This window comes from Periplaneta americana, chromosome 11, assembly GCF_040183065.1.
Source record: "Periplaneta americana isolate PAMFEO1 chromosome 11, P.americana_PAMFEO1_priV1, whole genome shotgun sequence".
NCBI lineage: Eukaryota > Metazoa > Arthropoda > Insecta > Blattodea > Blattidae > Periplaneta > Periplaneta americana.
In genome coordinates this window covers 164,985,282-165,006,064 of record NC_091127.1, presented here as the reverse complement: position 1 = coordinate 165,006,064, position 20,783 = coordinate 164,985,282, and the positions used below count along the sequence as shown (strand labels likewise).

The following is a 20,783-nucleotide window of genomic DNA, read 5'->3' as shown; positions in this document are numbered from 1 at the left end:
CCGTTCTCTTCGAATCTTCTCGTAAAATCATGGGAAGTTAATGCTGGAAAAGCAAAATGTCTACGAGTCAAACTGTTCATTATTACCAGGATAAATACAAATAATACTGAAATATATTAATCGAGTTTCAGTTATAGATCTCTCCTTTTGTGCATGAGGTATCATATCAAAATATTTTATGAATGGCGGGGAAAATATAAATTTCAATAACTTTCTAGTGACAAGATATAGTGAGAAGTGCAATCAAGTGTATTTGTGGCGATGCTAAGGAATCATTTATTGAAGATATACACTGTTATTAGAAATCTTTAGGAACAAGATCTTTGGGCCGTCCGCTGAAACGATGGAGTGAGGCCGATATGTGATAGGAAGAAGAAGAAGAAGAAGAATGCGCTATTAATTACATATCTTGAAAACCTCACTTGCAAAATCATCAATCATGTGTGGTGATCTATCGAGTGTATACAGTGTAACAGCGTAAAAGGAATTCTAAATGGTTTTTAAAAACCACAATTACTAAGCATGCAGGACACGCGTCATATAACAACACAGTAGTTAGTAGTAGAAGCGTAATGGATGAATCAGCGCTCAGCCATCTCAGCTATGCAACACCGCAGCACAGGAGTGTATCCACGAGGCAGCTAGAGCCATCTACTAAAAACATCTGATAACTTAAATTTGCCAGATCCATCTAGCTCAACTGCTAAGAAGTACGTCTCAGTGCCGTCCATGTGCGTACAATAAAATTCTTGAGTCAACGATTTAGACACTCCAAACAGAACGCTACTTCAGAATAATGTTTATTTTCCACTTCGAGGTTTCACCAGTTTCAAAGATTACATGTGACGATTTTAATCTTCTTCCCAAATTCACTGTTTCGCTCAAGTTCATAAAAAGAAGTAGTGGCGAGAAAAAGATGCTACACTTTCCCATTAACCGTCTTACGCTTTTTGCAATAATACAGTTCATAACGTTGCGAATAAATTATATACTTGTGTATTGTTAATTTGCTTAACTACTTATCTATCTTTCGTTTCCAACTCTTGTCCTTTAACAATCGTGGGTCGTTACCATTTTAAGCACTCGTGTTCTGTTTGTAGAGACTTTTTACTAAGAAGATGTAAGAAAAACATAGAGAATTTAATATTGGAACCCACCTGGCATTTATTGATATGAAGAAAGCCTTCGACAGAGTAGATCGAAACAAATTATTGAATATTTTAGCACAAGATGGTATTCCAAATCAATTGAATCATTGAGTTGGAAAAGGGGCCATGTCCTGAAAAGTAAATTGTTCAGGAGAGACAAAAAACTCTGGACATGACCCCTTCTCCAACTCAATACTAATCTAATGCACACTTCTGTGGACGGGACATGACTCCTAGTTATACCAAACGATGCGTACAGACATAGCAGTCAGGTATCACCAATAAATGCCAGTATGAAAAATGAAGGACTTGACCCCTTTTCCAACTCACCGATTCAATTAATAACAGCTATTTACAATATTTATAATAATAATAATAATAATAATAATAATAATAATCATATACGGGTTAGGATTGAAAACAAATATTCAGAATGGAAACGAATAAATCAAGGAGTGAGACAGGGTTGTAGTTTATCTCCTCTATTATTTATAATATACATGAATCACATTATTAAGGAATGGAGATTGAAACCACATGGAAATATACCGATAAGTCGTTTGTCCCAAATAGATATTTTATTATTTGCTGATGATATTGTGTTTATGGCAACTTCTGAAGATAATTTACAACGTTTGGTTTACAACTTTAATCAAATGGCAGAAAGTTTCAATATGGAAATTTCAACTGACAAATCTAAAGTGATGGCTTTTTTAGGAAAGGAACCAGTCCGTAGCAAAATATGCATCAATAATAAGATCATCGAACAAGTCAAAAATTTTAGTTATCTCGGTTATCAAAGTTCATATGAAGAAGAAAAGGATTTGAATGAGAAAATTATTAAATTCCAACAGAGCAATGGGGATACTTAATCAGACATTCAAACCAACCTTAGTATAAAAACACACGCGCACCAGAATTCACAAAACATTGGCCAGACCTATACTCTGTTTTGGTAGTGAAGCTTGGACGATTCGTAATATTGATTCACAAAGATTAACGGCGGCAGGAATGAGATTTATGCGTCGTACAGCGGGATACACGAGAATGGATCCCATTAGAAATTTTGACATTATGAAAGAACTGCAGATTGAACCGATTACGGAATATCTACAGAAATACAGACAAAACTGGAGATCACATGTCATCAGAATGCCTCGTTCTAGAATTCCACGCCAAATTTTAAATTGCCATCCTGTGGGCAAGAGATCCTTGGGCAGACCGTTCAAGCGTTGGCAAGAGACCGTAACGGGCCACTAGGCCCAATACATGCAAGGATGATGATGATTATGACTTAACTATCGAAAGAAATCAAACCATCTAAACACTTGAAGTAAATAATGATCTGACAAGGGAACGTTCAACACTGGAAGGTTACGTAGAACCTGATACGTCTTTTAAGTGCAAGATCACAGTCTAATCCCCATTTCAGTTTGGTTGATAGGCTTTCCCCTCTACTCACACTCTTTACCATCCGTGAAGGGGAAGCTGCTACTGTCTATCTTACTAACATTCGACTAATTGACTTTGAACTTAGTGAAAATCCTTATTATTGAAAATGTTTACCGGTAATCTACAGGGACATCATTTTATTTTTACTAACATTTTTAACATTAACTTGCCTATACCTCTGGATCAACGCCGTTTGCTACCCCTTCCACGACTGGAGTTCGATGATACTGGCGTAATATTAAACAAATCACTTCACTAGATATAGGAGGGAAGAAAAGTAATTCATCCATTTACGTAAACTAGGAAATATTGCGCTATTGAGTTTCATAATTTTCATTAGGTTTTTGTTTAATCAAAATACAGTACAGTATTAACAATGAGTGTTTTTACTCACGAACTGAGCTGCCCATGCGGACGTATTCATTATGCAGTGTATATTATACTGTCTACAGCACATTAGCGTACAATATAGAGAATGAAGTTAAATTGAAAAATAATCATAATATGGATAATTAAACACATTTTTTTAAATGGTGGCCGTTCATTTCGATACAGGCTTCAGTTCTAATGTGCATATTATCGCACTATAGACTACTGTACCTAATTCCAATTACCAGTTTCGTTCTTCGTACTAGTAACTCATGTTGAAATAATTCTGTACATAATCTATAAAAGAGTACCTTACGTACTGTAAATTCAATTTTCACTTCAGCCCGATCCGAAAAGATAAAATTACTCAGACATACTATCTACTGTCCGTCCAAGTGGTTATTTCGTAAAGTCGTAGAAAGGAGGGAAATCACGTGACAGTTAATTACTTAAAGAAGCCCTTTTATTTAAGTTATTTTAAACAGTTGTATAATATTACGTAGACGTCCAATTCCTAACAGAAATTAATGTTCTCAGAAAAGAGCTAAGACAGCCCAGCCACTAGCTGGCGAATAAAAGCTCGTTGGGGAAACCGGGATACGACGTAGGCAAATGGACGACAGTACCTGTGCGAAAATGATTCAATATTGAAAGCTCTTTCGTCACTGGAAAACGCGAACATATTTTTGGAACGTACTGTTTATTATGACCGTAAGGCTACTATGACTGTATATGCAGTCTTGGTTCTGTGTGGAGGACGGTTAAACTTCATTAGTAGAAGGGGTGGAAGTGAAGTACATTCAAAAACTCAGGTACAATAAAAATTGAAGTAAAAATAAAATGATGTCCCTGTATATACAGTCACGAAACTTGAGTTATTAAGGTTGCTAGGAACAATAGACTGTGCAGGTACTATTTCGCATTGTCTGTAATGAGGCGATACTAGCGATCCTAGTGGTTCGCAACTATCTATGGATGCATATTTATTACATATTGAGCTCCGTGACTGTATACACTATACTAGACTGTGGTAAGATGTTGTGTCAATAAAGTTGCAAAAATATGCAAATCATTAAAACAATGTTCCGAATATCGCTGTGAATCTAGTAGTTGCGGAGCCTTTTGAGTATAGCGTGTAGACGAGACGAGAAAGAAACGCGTCTGTAAACGTAGAGTTAAAAAAATAGGGCCCATCATTACGAACAAAATATGAATTGATTACATGGAATTAAACGAACTCATAGTAGGTACATTAATTGGTAAGACATGTTTAATGACCTCACAAATTAAACCTATAACAGTACATTATAATAATAAGTACGCCTACACAAATACAGACACATCATTTTATTTTTACTTAAATTTTTATTGTACCTGACTTTTTGAATGTACTTCACTCCCACCCCTCTACTAGTAAACTTCCAACCGTCCTCCACACAGAACCGAGGCCCTGTATGCAGTACTGAGTTTGTGAGTATAGTACTTTCCAGAAATATGTTCGCGTTTTCCAGTGACAAAAGAGCTTTCAATATTGAATCATATTTTCGCACAGGCACTGTCGTCCGTTTGCCTACGTCGCATCCCGGTTTCTCCCACCAGCTTCTGTTCACCCCTCTGTAAAGTCTAGTAGCTGGGCTGTCTTAGCTCTTTTGTGGAAATATTAATTTCTGTTAGGAATTGGACGTCTACGTAATATTTTACAACTGTTTAAAATAACTTAAATAAAAGGGCCTGTCACGTGATTTCCTCCCCCCTTCCTACAACAAAACCACTTGATCGGACAGTAGATAGCATTTCTGAGTAATTTTATCTTTTCGGATCGGGCAGAAGTGAAGATTAAATTTACAGTACGTAAGGTGCTCTGTTAAGGAGTAGGTACAGAATTATTTCAACATGAGTTACTAGTACGAAGGACGAAACTGGTAATTGGAATTAGGTACAATAGTCTATAGTGCGATAATATGCACAGAACAACTGAAGCCTGTATAGAAATGAAGGTCATTTTTCAAAAATGTGTTTAAATATCCATATTATGATTATTTTTCAATTTAACTTCATTCTCTATAGTGTACGCTAATGTGCTGTAGACAGTATAATATACACTACATAATGAATACGTCCGAATGGATAGCTCAATTCGTGAGTAAAAACACTTGTTAATACTGTACTGAATTTTGATTAAACAAAAACCTAATGAAAATTATCAAACTCAAAATTGCGATATTTCCTAGTTTACATAAATGAACTACTTTCTTCCCTCCTATACCTAGTAAAGTGATTTATTTGTATTTTACGCCAGTATCATCGAACTCCAGTCTTGGAAGGGGGAGGAAGCAGTGTTTCCGGTTCTAGACCTTTAATTCAAAGATATAGCCAGGTTAGTATTAAAAATGTTAGTAAAAATAAAATGATGTCCTTGTACAATACAAAGCCCACCAACACAGGTTCGTCTTTCTTAGAACCTGTCCCTATCCCTTCTTTATTTCTCTTATTCTGTCCTTCCACCCCTTCTGATTGTCTGTACACACCAAAGACATTATATATAGTATACTAGACTCACACGGAGCGCTGATGTTCTGTCCAAAATTGAAACCAGTCTGCGCATGTGTACGCCGCCATGTTACTGGAAGAGACAGCGGTAAATACGATAGTGTTATATTTATGCTTTGTTTTGTCTCGAGTGTTTTTTATGAACACTGTGAAAGTGATGTATTTTTTTATTTGGTTATTTAATAACGCTGTATTAACTACTGGGTTAATTAGCGTCGATGAGATTGGTGATAGCGAGATGACATTTGGCGAGATGAGGCCGAGGATTCGCCATAGATTACCTTGCATTCACATTACGGTTGGGGAAAACCTCGGTAAAAACCCAACCAGGTAATCAGCCCAAGCGGGGAATCGAACCCGCGCCCGAACGCAACTTTAGACCGGCAGGCAATCGCCTTAACCGACTGAGCCACGCCGGTGGCTGAAAGTGATGAAAATTGATGTGATAATACAGTAGTATGAAATTTTATGTTTTGTAAATTTTACTATAATTGATATGAAGTGATGTGCTTTGTAAATAATGTAAAATGGTGCTTTCCTATGCGCCGAATAGGCCTAAATGCAATAAGGCATGGCTTAGAAGATCAGGAATTCCTTTTCACAAGTACACAAGCTTTAAAATAATAAAATTGAATTCTGGAAGCTTCATTGAAACTGTAACATGTGTATATCTCAGATACCGTAGTTGAAAAAGTTTATAATTAGAGAAACCGGGATGCTACGTAGGCAAACGGACGACAGTACTTGTACGAAAATACGATTCAATATTTTATTTTATTGGGTTATTTTACGACGCTGTATCAACATCTAGGTTATTTAGCGTCTGAATGAAATGAAAGTGATAATGCCGGTGAAATGAGTCCGGGGTCCAGCACCGAAAGTTACCCAGCATTTGCTCGTATTGGGTTGAGGGAAAACCCCGGAAAAAACCTCAACCAGGTAACTTGCCCCGACCGGGATTCGAACCCGGGCCACCTGGTTTCGCGGCCAGACGCTCTGACCGTTACTCCACAGGTGTGGACTCGATTCAATATGAAAGCTCTTTCGTCACTGGAAAACGCGAACATATTTCTGGAATGTACTATACTCACTAACTCAGTACTGTTTACTAGAACGTAAGGAGACTTTGACTGCATACGCGGCCTTGGTTCTGTGTGGAGGACGATTGGAAGTTTACTAGTACAGGGGTTGGGAGTGAAGTACATTCAAAAACTCAGGTACAATAAAAATTGAAGTAAAAATAAAATGGTGTCCCTGTACGTTAAAATTTCAAGCACTTGGATTCAAAACCACATATTTCCAACAATTTTCCCCACTTTCCATATTTCGCTAACAAGGAGAGGACACGCTCTGTACATCACCGAATGGAATAAGATTGTGTGAGATGAAAGTACAAGACGTACTGTTTAAAGTCATACCTGGTATGGGTAGCCAATGACCCCTCGTTTTGGAAATATTGGCCGTTGTTTGTGACATACTTCCGTTAGGTGCTCCATAGGGAAGCATTAGACTGTGTAACAGCGTAGCCCATATGGTTGGGTGCTGAGTTGTTATCCAGGCAACACCAATTCGAATCCTAATGCCTACTAATGTTTTAAAACTTGATTATTATTATTATTATTATTATTATTATTATTATTATTATTATTATTAGAACCAAAAGGACAATATGGCCCAAGAGTGCAACGTCAAGTAGATGAACTTACTTCTAAATTCTAAAATATATGTGTAACACGTTCTTTATCAGGAAAGCTGATATCTCAACTCCATAAGCAATACCTGGAGAAAGTAATAAAGACATATGTGGAAGAGCAGCCATTTCTTCTAATTCTAGAGTCGTTGGAAGGGCATGTAAGTCCTTCTTTGTATGATGAAATATTTACAAATGAAGAAAAATGAAGTAACATGCAATCTTAAAGTGATTTCACCCAAATGTACTGGACCTGCGATGTTTATTTTTTTAGACAGGTGAAGATTTTTGTCAAATATTTGCAAAATAGCTCTTTCGTTTTACAAACTGGACGACAAATTGCTTCAAGGGAGGATGCCCTCAAAATTCACTCCTTAATTCACTTTCAGTTGTCAGCTTCTATATTCAAAGCCATGTTGAAATATGCGTGGTATGCATTAAAATTAATAAACGAACGAGAAGTGTTTGTGAATGTGAAGGATGTCTGTTTCGCAGTAGAAGTGCGAAAGAATGTGTGTGACTGTGGACAGCCTTCTTTCATTTGCTGTGCATGGTGCAGGAAATATGTATGTTGTGTCTGTTTTATGACATTTATCATAATGAATCATGTACAAAATGAGGTGAATAGAAACAGAACAGACACCAGTGACCTGCCTACGTGAGCAATATTTCATTGTTTATCCTTCACAATACAATGTTAGTTAATTAGTAATTTGTTTAAACATGATGAATCGTTCAATACATTGAGAAATATGATATATGTATATAGATAACTGTGATCACAATATTAATCATCATTAAAAGAAAAATATACAGGACCAGTTAAGATTCGAACTCAGGTTGCCTGGATAACAACTCAGCACCCAACCATATGAGCTACGCTTTTACACAGTCTAATGCTTCCCTATTAGGCACCTAACGGAAGTATGTGACAAACAATAGCCAATATTTCCAAACCGAGGGGTCATTGGCCACCCATACCAGGTATGACTTTAAACAGTACGTCTTGTACTTTCATCTCACACAATCTTATTTCATTCGGTGATACACAGAGCGTGTCCTCTCCTTGTAAGTACACTAATAACGAAGTTTATCTATGTCGCCGGACTTTTAAATCACCCTGTATATACAGGGACATCATATTATTTTTACTAACATTTTTAATATTAACCTGTCTATACCTTTAGAGAACTGGAAACACCGCTTGCTCCCCCCTCCACGACTGGAGTTCGATGATACTGGCGTAAAACACAAATCACTCTACTAGGTATAGGAAGGAAGAAAAGTAGTTCATCCATTTACGTAAACTAGGAAATATCGCGATTTTGAGTTTGATAATTTTCATTAGGTTTTTCTTTAATCAAGATGCAGTACTGTATTAAGAATAAGTGTTTTTACTCACAAAGTGAGTTATCCATGTGAACGTATTCATTATGCGATGTATATTATACTGTCTACAGCACATTAGCGTACAATATAGAGAAAGAAGTTAAATTGAAAAATAATCATAATATGAATATTTAAACACAATTTTGAAAATGGTGGCCGTTCATTTCGATACAAGCTTCAGTTTTGTGCATATTATCGCACTATAGACTATTGCATCTAATTCCAATTGCCAGTTTCGTCCTTCGTACTAGTAACTCATGTTGAAATAATTCTGTACCTACTCTACGTACTGTAAATTCAATCTTCACTTCTGCCCGACCCGAAAATATAAAATTACTCAGACATGCTATCTACAGTCCGTCCAAGTGATTATGCCGCAGGATTATAGAAAGGGAGGAAATCACGTGACAGTTAATTACTTAACGAGGCCCTTTTATTTAAGTTAAATTAAACAGCTTTATAATATTACATAAACTTCCAATTCCTAAGAGAAATTAATGTTTTCAGAAAAGAGCTAAGACAGCCCAGCTATTACAGAGGGGCGAGCAGAAGAAGGTGGGGGAAATCGGGATGCGACGTAGGCAAACGGAAGACAGTACCTGTGCGAAAATGATTCAATATTGAAAGCTCTTTCGTCACTGGAAAACGCGAACATATTTCTGGAACGTACTATACTCAGTAACTCAGTACTGCTTACTATCTGCGGTCTTGGTTCTGTGTGGAGTTGGAACTTCCTTAGTAGTAGGGGTGGGAGTGAAGTACATTCAAAAACTCAGGTACAATAAAAATTGAAGTAAAATGAAATTATTTCTCTGTATATAAATACAAGTTCACAATATTGTTCTTTCCGCAAGAAGCTTTGCAAAGTGATTTCTTTACGGGTAATATAAAAATCTGACAGATAATAAATCACGTTTTATAAAGAAAAGAAAAATCCCTTAGCTTTCCTGAAGGCACAAACATTGAACACAAATTGGAAGTTCATCTTTAACAGATAACTGAAAATCTGTTAACGAGTTATAAAGCCTTTATATATCGTATTACCTGTTATGGCCGAATGTGACGAAATCGATTTACTTTCTCATAGTGCCAGACGTACAACGTGCAACTCATACAACGTTGATACAAATCCAGAACGGCCGGCACTCCCCACTTGAGCCGGGGGATGCAGTCGTGCAACTCCATACTTGAAGACGACGTAATCCTATTGGGTCAGCACAGAATACACACCGCACACGAACGCATTCTTGCTTCTCGAATTAACGAACAAGTCAAATCGCTGCCTTTATGACACACACGGGCACCGGCACGGGAGACAAGGGCGGAACTGCGCGCAACGCTAGCAATGCATCAGCCAGACCGGCGTTTCCCTGGATGCGTTGGCGTATTCCTCAAATTAGGGTTGCGTGGTACCGTAATGCATTTTAGATAAGTTATTACACGACAGTACAGTATGTGATAGAAATACACTTCCACTTGATCATGCCGAGGGCAGTGAACTTGATGTAGATTAAATTAAAACCTTGTTTGTATAATAAAACAGAACATTATCATTTTATGACTCCTCTCGATATATCATGGCTTGGAGTTATCATTTTCCATTTGATTATACAGGGACATCATTTTATTTTTATTAACATTTTTAATATTAATCTGGATATACCACTGGATCAACGCCGTTTGCTACCCCCTTCCACGACTGGAGTTCGATGATACTGGCGTAATATACATACAAATCATTTTACTAGGTGTAGGAGGGAAGAAAAGTAGTTCATCCTTTACGTAAACTAGGAAATATCACGCTTTTGAGTTTGATAATTTTCATTGGGTTTTTGTTTAATCAAAATACAGTATAGTATTAACAATAAGTGTTTTTACTCATGAACTGAGCTGTCCATGTGAACGTATTCATTATGCAGTGTATATTATACTGTCTACAGCACATTAGCGTAATACATAGATAATGACGTTAAATTGAAAAATAATCATAATATGGGTATTTAAACACATTTTTGAAAATGGTGGCCGTTCATTTCGATACAGGCTTCAGTTCTAATGTGCATATTATCGCACTATAATGGGTGTTCATTTCAAAGTGCGTCATGACGTCACTGTTGTGAGTCAGCGATTTGAAGCGAGTTTCAGCTTTTATGTCAGAGAAGTTGTCTATTAATTAAGGCGTTCAATCTGAACTTGAGAACGTGTACGGTATAACTTGAATGTCATAGCAACAGATGGCGGTCTGTAAAGTCTGTGTGCTACCGTAACCTCTTTCGAACTTTGTTTTGCGCGGGCAAGTCGTACGCAGGGTATTTGTTATCATCGATTGCGTACGGCAACATTCCACAACACAAATCAAAATGCTCCGTGTCCATGTTGACCGTCCAAGTTAATGTCAACAAATACGTAAGTAATCGCCTTAACCCTCTCCCCATATTCCGACAGTAAGAAAAAAACTCACTTCAGTACGTGTTTCCAAACAGATCACATTCTTGCCACTACTGGCGTTACCGTACGTATCGGTAAGTAATCTTCAGAATGAACGCCGTACTTGCTAGGCAACTTCTCTCGCATTTAGGTAATACGCCTCTGCGGAAGTGTAGGAAGAATGAATTCTCTAGGCTCATCGGCTAGCCACATGACGACATACAGCGAGCCATGACACATTTTGAACTGAACACCCAGTAGACTATTGTACCTAATCCCAATTATCAGTTTCGTCCTTTGTAACTAGTAACTCATGTTGAAATAATTCTGTACCTACTCTATAAAAGAGTACCTTACGTACTGTAAATTCAATCTTCACTTCTGCCCGATCCGGAAAGATAAAATTACTCAGACATACTATCTACTGTCCGTCCAAGTGGTTATGTCGTAGGGTCGTAGAAAGAGAGGAAATCACGTGAGTTAATTACTTAACGAGGCCCTTTTATTTAAGTTGTTTTACACCGTCGTATAATATTACGTAGACGTCCAATTCCTAACAGAAATTAATGTTCTCACAAAAGAGCTAAGACGACAGCCCAGCCACTAGCTGGCGAATAAAAGCTGGTGGGGGAAACCGGGATACTACCTAGGCAAATGGACGACAGTACCTGTGCGAAAATGATTCAATATTGAAAGCTCTTTCGTCAATGAAAAACGTGAACATATTTTTGGAACGGACTGTTTAATATGACCGTAAGGCTACTATGACTGTATATGCGGTCTTGGATCTGTGTGCAGGACGGTTGAACTTCATTAGTAGAAGGGGTGGGAGTGAAGTACATTCAAAAACTCATGTTCAATAAAAATTGAAGTAAAAATAAAATGATGTCCCTGTATAAGAAATTAAATTAATTTACATTCTCATACCTCAAAATGTAATATGTTTAATAATACCTATGAGACAAGGTTGGGAAGTGTTTTTTACAAAATCGAGGAAGTGTTTCAAAAACGAGCACAGCGAGTTTTTGAGTTTCCGAGATTTTGTAATATATTTCACAAACGTGTATTGCACAGTCTTTTTTGCGCGATAGTATATTTTGAAAATGATATTTTAAAAAATCTTAGGCCCAATTGTATAAAACTCCCTGACTAAAGATCAACTTTGATCGAAGATCGAAAAGTGAACCGAGTTCAGACACTTCTTTTATTGTATAAAACTTTTCTGCGATCAAATTACCTTGGTTCAAATGCAATCTAAGTTCACGTGAAAAGGATTTGGCAACATCGCATAAACAGGTGAAATACGTGATGCGCGGACCATGTTATACAGGTTTGTTCAGTGTTGCCAATCTAGCGACTTTAACTCTTTTTCAACAACAATTTCTTTTAACTTTTATATTGCTTAAATAGGGATTTAGTGACCTTTTTAGCACCCCATAGTGACAAAATGTAAGCTTTCTTTGTTGATAATGAGAAATCTAGCGACTTTGCAACTACTTTTTGGCGACTTTCCATACACTCTGTTGCAGACACTGTTTTTTTTTTTTTTTTTTTTTTTGTGTAATGTAAATAATGGCGGACAATAAGAAGAAGGCTGACTGTTCTCCAAGTTGTTATCATGTTATGGTGTTTGATACTGCTAAACATAATAAAGCTTTATAAAACGACAATTTTCGTTTAGTAATACAGTTAATTGAACATTTATGAATGTACCTATCATATCCATTAATAATTAATGGTTGTTATAAACATAATATAATTATAGGTTATGTTATTTGATAATGCTGAACACGATAGAGCCTTATAAAATATAAGATTGTTTGTGTATTAAGGCAAGAAATTGAAAGAAATATATATAAATGTACCTAACATATCTATTAATATTAATAATAATGGATATTTTATTTGCACAATCTGTCACTCGTATATTTCAAACAGAAAAGAAATAACTGAACTTGGATCATCTAACTTAATCGGAGAAATTTCTTCAGTCAAAGTTGACTTTAGTTTGAGACAAATTAATCTCAGATTAGACTTTATACAACACAAAATTCCAAGTTCAGCTGAAACAAGGATCAATTTAACCTCTGATCTAAGATTAAATGGTTTATACAATCGGGCCTTAATATACAGTACCTACGTACGTTACACTATCAACAGCTGACTGATGTTAGCAGTCTGGCCAACATACAAACTTCACCATCAACTTCAATGTGAAGGAGTAAAAATGATTCAGGTTCTTGTACTATTTCGTGTTCAATTATAAAAATTGTTATTTCTTTTTGTTAAGTGAATGAAATATGAAATGTTTAATATACAATACGTACATTATACTATGAACAGCTGACTGATGTTAGCAGTCTGGCCAACGTACAAGCTTCATCATCAACTTCAATGTGAAGGAGTAAAAATGATTCAGGTACTTGTAATATTTCATGTTCAATTGGAATAATTTTCATTTATTTTTGTTAAGTGAAGTTTTAATTGTTTAATATACAGTACGTACGTTACACCATGAACTATGAACAGCTGACTGATGTTAGCAGTCTGGCCAACGTAAAAACTTTAATGTGAAGGAGTAAAAATGATTCAGTTAATTGTAACATTTCGAGTTCAATTGGGATAATTTTAACTTATTTTTGTTAAAGTGAAGTTTTAATTGTTTAATATACAGTACGTACGTTACACTATGAACTATGAACAGCTGACTGATGTTAGCAGTCTGGCCAACGTAAAAACTTCAGTGTGATTCAGGTTACTTGTAACATTTCGTGTTCAATTGGGATAATTTTAACTTATTTTTGTTAAAGTGAAGTTTGAATTGTTTAATATACAGTACGTACGTTACACTATGAACTATGAACAGCTGACTGATGTTAACAGTCTGGCCAACGTAAAAACTTCAGTGTGATTCAGGTTACTTGTAACATTTCGAGTTCAATTGGGATAATTTTAACTTATTTTTGTTAAAGTGAAGTTTGAATTGTTTAATATACAGTACGTACGTTACACTATGAACTATTACAGCTGACTGATGTTAGCAGTCTGGCCAACGTAAAAACTTCAGTGTGATTCAGGTTACTTGTAACATTTCGAGTTCAATTGGGATAATTTTAACTTATTTTTGTTAAAGTGAAGTTTGAATTGTTTAATATACAGTACGTACGTTACCCTATGAACTATGAACAGCTGACTGATGTTAGCAGTCTGGCCAACGTAAGAACTTCAGTGTGATTCAGGTTACTTGTAACATTTCGGGTTCAATTGGGATAATTTTCATTTATTTTGTTAAAGTGATGTTTCAATTGTTTAAATAAAGTTCAGTACATTTCAAATGCAGTGATTTGTTTCGTATAATGTATATTAATTAACACTGTCTTTTGCGTATGAATTTTACATGCATTGTAGGATTGTAGCATATATAGAAGACAGTGGTTTTCATTACAACACGAGCAGTTATTTTAAATATTTTTAACATACTTACCTAGGTTGGCAACTCTGAATTCAGTAATAGCATATTACGATACAAGTTTGGGAAGTGTTTTTTACAAAATCGAGGAAAAATTTTACCAATCGTGGCGGCCGTTTACTGTAACGAGAAAACACATTATCGCGAAAAAAAAAATAAATGTACAATATATTAATAATATTATAACATAATGCACCCACATGCTTGAACGGACGATAATTTCTTTCTGTCTTAATGTATATTGGACTGACGACAAACAGAAAAGTATTGCATCTATTGAAATGCATTTTCATAGGTCAGCATAAAGGAACGTAGGGGCACTGGAATATGACTTAAAATATTCCGTAGATGGGTGGGTGGGTGGTTGGGTGGATGGGTGGATGGATGGATGGATGGATGGATGGATAGATAGATAGAAAATGTTATGTTTTATTTAACGACGCTCGCAACTGCAGAGGTTATATCAGCGTCTCCGGATGTGCCGGAATTTTGTCCCGCAGGAGTTCTTTTACATGCCAGTAAATCTACTGACGTGAGCCTGTCGCATTTAAGCACACTTAAATGCCATCGTCCTGGCCCGGGATCGAACCCGCAACCTTGGGCATAGAAGGCCAGCGCTATACCAACTCGCCAACCAGGTCGACTTCTGTACGTTACAAACCTCTTGGAACCGGAGAAATTTATATATTTTACATATCCAATATATCCTCTATCTTGGACAATTCCCTTGTTCTATTGTGTATTTATACTACCTGTTTAGAGTTGAGTTTCAATGAACCCTTGTGTTCTACAAGGACCATTAGCATAGTGGAATGAGAAGGGTTTTCCTTATAGGTGCAGTACAGCAACTGTAAACCTCTTTCTACATTTCTGGACTTACACACTTTGTCCTTTTTGTAACTACTTACTTACTTACTTACTGGCTTTTAGGGAACCCGGAGGTTCACTGCCGCCCTCACATAAGCCCGCCATTGGTCCCTATCCTGAGCAAGATTAATCCAGTCTCTATCATCATATCCCACCTCCCTCAAATCCATTTTAATATTATCTTCCCATCTACGTCTCGGCCTCCCTAAAGGTCTTTTCCCTCCGGCCTCCCAACTAATACTCTATATGCATTTCTGGATTCGCCCATATGTGCTACATGCCCTGCCCATCTCAAAAGTCTGGATTTCATCATCATCATCATCATCATCATCATCATCCTTCACGAATTAGGCCTCTGTAGACCTGTTTCGGCCCCATCTAGCAGTCTTCTTAAAGGTCTTCTTGGTCGACGATGTCCTCTAGGTTTATATTGCATTATAATTTTTGGGATTCTTGAATTTTCCATTCTTCTTACATGATCTAGCCAATTGAATTTGTATCTGTTGATTTTTTCTTCTACTGACTCTACTTCTAATTGTTCTAAAATTTCTTCATTCCTTTTTCGGTCTAAAAGAGTATATCCTGCTGTCCTCCTGAAAAATTTCATTTCCGTTGCTTTGATTCTCTTCATGTCTTTTTTCTTTAATGTCCAAATCTCGCTTCCGTATAAAAGGGAGGGTAATGCTAGTGTATTATATATTTTTAATCTTGTAGATTTTTGTACTAATTTAGCTTTTAATGTATTGTTTATTATTCCTAGAATTTGTGTAAATTTGGTAATTTTCTTGTTCACATCTTTTTCATTTTGGTAAGATATTTCACAACCCAGATAATTGAAATTTTGCACTTGTTCGAGGCATTGGTTATTGTGTATTATCTTACTTCTGACTGGGTCTTGTCCTAAAAATGCCATTACTTTTGATATTTGTGCTGAAATTTCCATCCCAAAATCCCAAAAAGTATTTAATGTTCCTAATTATGTCAGGTGAAGAATACAATGCGTGCAGTTCTGTGTTGTGTAACTTTCTCCATTCTCCTGTAACTTCATCCCTCTTAGCCCCAAATATTTTCCTAAGCAACTTATTCTCAAACACCCTTAACCTATGTTCCTCTCTCAAAGTGAGAGTCCAAGTTTCACAACCATATAGAACAATCGGTAATATAACTGTTTTATAAATTCTAATGTTCAGATTTTTTGACAGCAGACTGGATGATAAAAGCTTCTCAACCGAATAATAACAGGCATTTCCCATTTTTATTCTGTGTTTAATTTCGTCCCAAGTATCATTTATATTTGTTACTGTTGCTCCAAGATATTTGAACTTGGTTTATAATTGATTATTCTATTTATTGAAATTATAAATTGGCTTATCTAATTCTCTCAAATAAGAATTACAAAAGTACATTTAGTCATTTTCAGTCAGTATCGACGTATCTAAATAAGGGGAAGTAAAAAAAAAAATCTTAAGGAGGTTCCAAGTATTTCCACGAAAAAGTATGTACCATTTGCTGTGAAAATAATTTAAAAAATGCAATTTTCTTCGTTCTTATCGCAGAAAATAAGACTTTCTTAGGAGAATGTAAAATTCCTGAAAATTCGCGTGAGTATTGTCACAGATGAACTAGGTTCGACACTAAACGTGCACACACTTCTCACCACAACTAAAAATCATTTTTTCGCGTTCATCGCTAGTACAAAAAACTAAAACACGCCTCTGCGTAGGTACCTTCAACAGCATTTTAAGATAATGGGGATGACGCAAATTTCGTGGAACTTGTGAATGAATACACGTGTACGGGGAAAGGGGGACGGTTCTAGTTTTTCCAGCTACAGGTGGTATGTGGATTGGGGTCAGAGAGCTCATCTCACCCCCACAGCAAGCGTCTCTCCACCACGGTCGCCCACACGCCGGGTAAATTCAAGAGGTATCGATCAGGCAGCGCACAGAACGGGCTAGCTGCACGAGGCCCAACACGGTCTGCAATGAAACCATCGCTTCCGATTGGCTGATTTTTCTCGATATGTTTGAAATTCGAGGCATTTCACAAATTTGCACACCGAGCTACAGGGTGGAAGTCCTCGAGTTTAATAAAAGTGCAGACTACAATCTATTTCCTTTCGTCATGTGTGTTGGCCTGTTGTATCAAACACGTTACAAAGAGAGTAAAGGTTTCTCAGCTGTGAGAAAATGAGACTAAATTCAATCGTCTTCGAACAGGGCTTGCATTCCAGGCGCTCAAGTAAAAACTAATCGAATTTTGTGTTCATTTATTTATTTATTTGTATTTTGCTAATAATTGTAATAAAATATAATATTGTGACAGCGACGTGAGATTCGAACTCACGACCAGCGTCCCGCAAGAGAACAGATCGCGCGGGCTCCACGGAGCACTGAGGGACGGCGCGCGGCAGACGAAACGCTGGTACGGGGAGCATCTGCATGCTGAAGGGCAGAGGGGGTGTATTACGTCAACGCGACGAAGGGAGGGTGCGCGCGCAACTGCTGCGTGCGGAGTGAAGGGGGGACGGACCCTCCCGACTCTTCCAGAAGTCCGTCGAAGTGGAGATATCCAGATAATTCGAGAGAGCTATCTCTGCTCACCCGTAAAAATTTCTCGCAACTATGATTTTGCTATAAAAAAAGAAACACGAACGAACTTGGGCAGTTTTTCAGTTTATTCAGCCATTCAGTGAGTAAGCCAGAGCAAGCAAGCCAGTACCGGAGTTCGACTCGAGTGTGCGTCCGCAACTGTGTCAGCATCCGAAGGCCTGAGTTCGAGTGCAGTGGACCGCAGTTGGAGGGACCTGAGTTCGAGTGCAGTGGACCGCAGTTGGAGGGACCTGAGTTCGAGTACAGTGGACTGTCTCCGAAGGTCTGTGGTTCGAGATACTGTGAACTCGAATGACTGAGCGAAAAGAACTGTGAACTGAGAACTGACAGTTACGATTTGTAAATAGTGCTTTGTAAATATTAGTTAAGATTAACAGTTCATTGTTGTTCGTAATAGTCCAAGTAAATTGTCATTGTCGTCAGTGGAGTGCACTAACGAATACTGTGTTACTGTGTTGAGTGAAAATCCTATTGTTGAGATAATACAGTTACATTGTTGTTGAGTTGAAATAAATTTACAATATATACAGAAAAACTTTAGCTCGCCCCTGAAAGAGTACAACACGTGCTCAGAGGCGGATTCCTGAATTGAAATTAATAAGTATACAATACAATTTGTCTTATGTCTACTATGAAATTAGAATATATACATTTAAATTTACAATTTTTCAATTTTTATAAAATCCATACATATTTTTTTTTAATTTAATACTAGAACTATTAGAATTGACAAGATTAGGATATTTAAATATAAATTTGTTAAACAGAACAGCTGTACGTAACGATCTCAACAGTAGGTTTTTTTCTCTTCTCTTTTTCCTTCCACCTGAAGACGACGACAGAACCACCCTTTGAAACGTTGTGTCTTAATTTTCGATTGTGACAACCAGCAATGGAAAAAGTCCAAACCCCTCACCTAAACATTAATATATTCTAGGGCCTAAATTACTACTATGATTAAATACTGTAACAGTGTTGCATTTTGGTTCAAACAATTTTAAAGAATTCATACCTTTTTTTTTCCATAACTATGAGAATACAATTCAAAATTATTTCGATTTTTATGTATGAATTTTATTAATACAATATAGGCCTAATAAATTTGTCTTATGTTGAGTACATTAAAGTCTAAAAACAATATTTGAGATGGAAAATCAATAGGATTATGAAGAGATTTTTTAAATTATTTTCTTCTGTAATAAATAAAGTGGATTAAAATTGGACTTAAATAAGCTACCCCATCCTATAATTCCATACATAATTACCGATTGAAATAAAGTTAAATATATTGTGCGTAATAAACTTATTGACAAGTAATTCCTCAATAAAACAAAATAATATACTATTTTACGTAATTTATTACACAGGTAATTAATGTGTTGGTTCCATTTTAAATGATTATCGAAAATTATGCCTAAATACTTAACTTCAGAGGACTCTTTAATAATCGGACATTTACACTGTATAAGACAACAATCAGAATTATGTAATTTAATACTTAATATAGATGTGTTAAGTCCGTTATTTAAATAAGTGATAATTACTCTAAAAATAGCTGATTATTATTAATATGTGTGCCCTAAATCTGAATTTAAAAACCAAACTGTCCCATTTTCCGGGGAAAATGAGTTAAATTTTTTATGAAAAACTTTTTTTTTCACTGCTATTGGTAAAATTACAATACACTAGGTATACAAAACGCCTCATAATACTTTAAAAATGTGTACTGGATACAAAAAATAATGTTAAGTTACAGAGTTTAAACCCAAGAATAGAAATATTTCATGCGTATAATGAGAAAAATCTCGGAATTTGAACTTCCATTTAAAAGAATTTTCTGGATGACTTCTGTTTATAACTAGACCCGGGATTGTCTTCTACAAGAGACCAACAATAGTCTGCAAGAATGCTATACGATGACGTTTCTTTATATCGCCTTTCCATTTGAGATATTTATTGATGAAATCTTTTCCCATGTTCGTCGCTTACCGCTCCAAGTTAGGAGGAAAGAAATCCAAATGAGAATGTAAGAAGTGTATTTTGAGAGACATATTACACCCCATTTTCTCATATGCACTCGAAATGGTTTCCACACCAAGTTCTATGTACTTGTCTGCCCTAGAATTTCCAAGGAAATTTGAGAAAAAAATCTAGGAATTTGAACTTCCATTTAAAAGAATTTTCTGGATGACTTCTGTTTATAACTAGACCCGGAATTGTTTTTACAAGGAACAAACAATAGTCTGCAAGAATGCTGAATGATGACCTTCCTTTATATCGCCTTTCCATTTAAAATATTTATTCATGAAATCTTTCCCCATGTTCGTCGCTTACCGAGCCAAGGTTAGTTGGCTATTTATTTGTTAAGGTCAGAATCTCTAATTAAAGAAAATGATCTACACGAATCTCTAGCCATTGCTACAACTATTAACAGCTGAACTTTTTTCTGAGAAGTTAGAAAAATGGCTTTGAAATTAATTCTCCCCAGTTACTACTTAGGTTTTCCCAGTCATTCATTCTACCTCTGTTCTACTGTCATGTGAACTGACTGTCCACTTTATATACTGTCATACAATGTTACTGTTCACTTGTAGTGAAATATGGACGTTAAGCAAACAACTGCAGTCAAACAGCTTGAATTACTGTTGGAATGGAACAATCAATGCAACTGTGAAATTTTATCAGTTAACAGGAGCACAATGCAATTTAAAGAGGTACAATTCGGTTTTGATCTGCATCTTATGTCTCATCTGCTAAGTTAAGCGCAGTGTATTAAAGTAAGTAGGCCTAACGTTTGATGTGGTGTAATA

At 36.3% G+C, this 20,783-nt stretch overlaps 1 protein-coding gene across 8 annotated transcripts in view; it reads right to left on the bottom strand.

Moving 5' to 3' along the window:
* Positions 1-20,783, bottom strand: part of S6kII (Ribosomal protein S6 kinase II) — a 998,109-nt gene that overhangs the window by 595,663 nt on the left and 381,663 nt on the right. The window contains exon 1 of one of the 8 annotated variants that reach the window (XM_069840444.1): positions 9,643-9,662. The exons of the other annotated variants lie outside the window; for them this stretch is intronic. The gene's annotated coding sequence lies outside the window, so the exon portion shown is untranslated. Of the gene's footprint in view, positions 1-9,642; positions 9,663-20,783 lie in introns of those variants that run through there. 8 annotated transcript variants of the gene reach the window in all.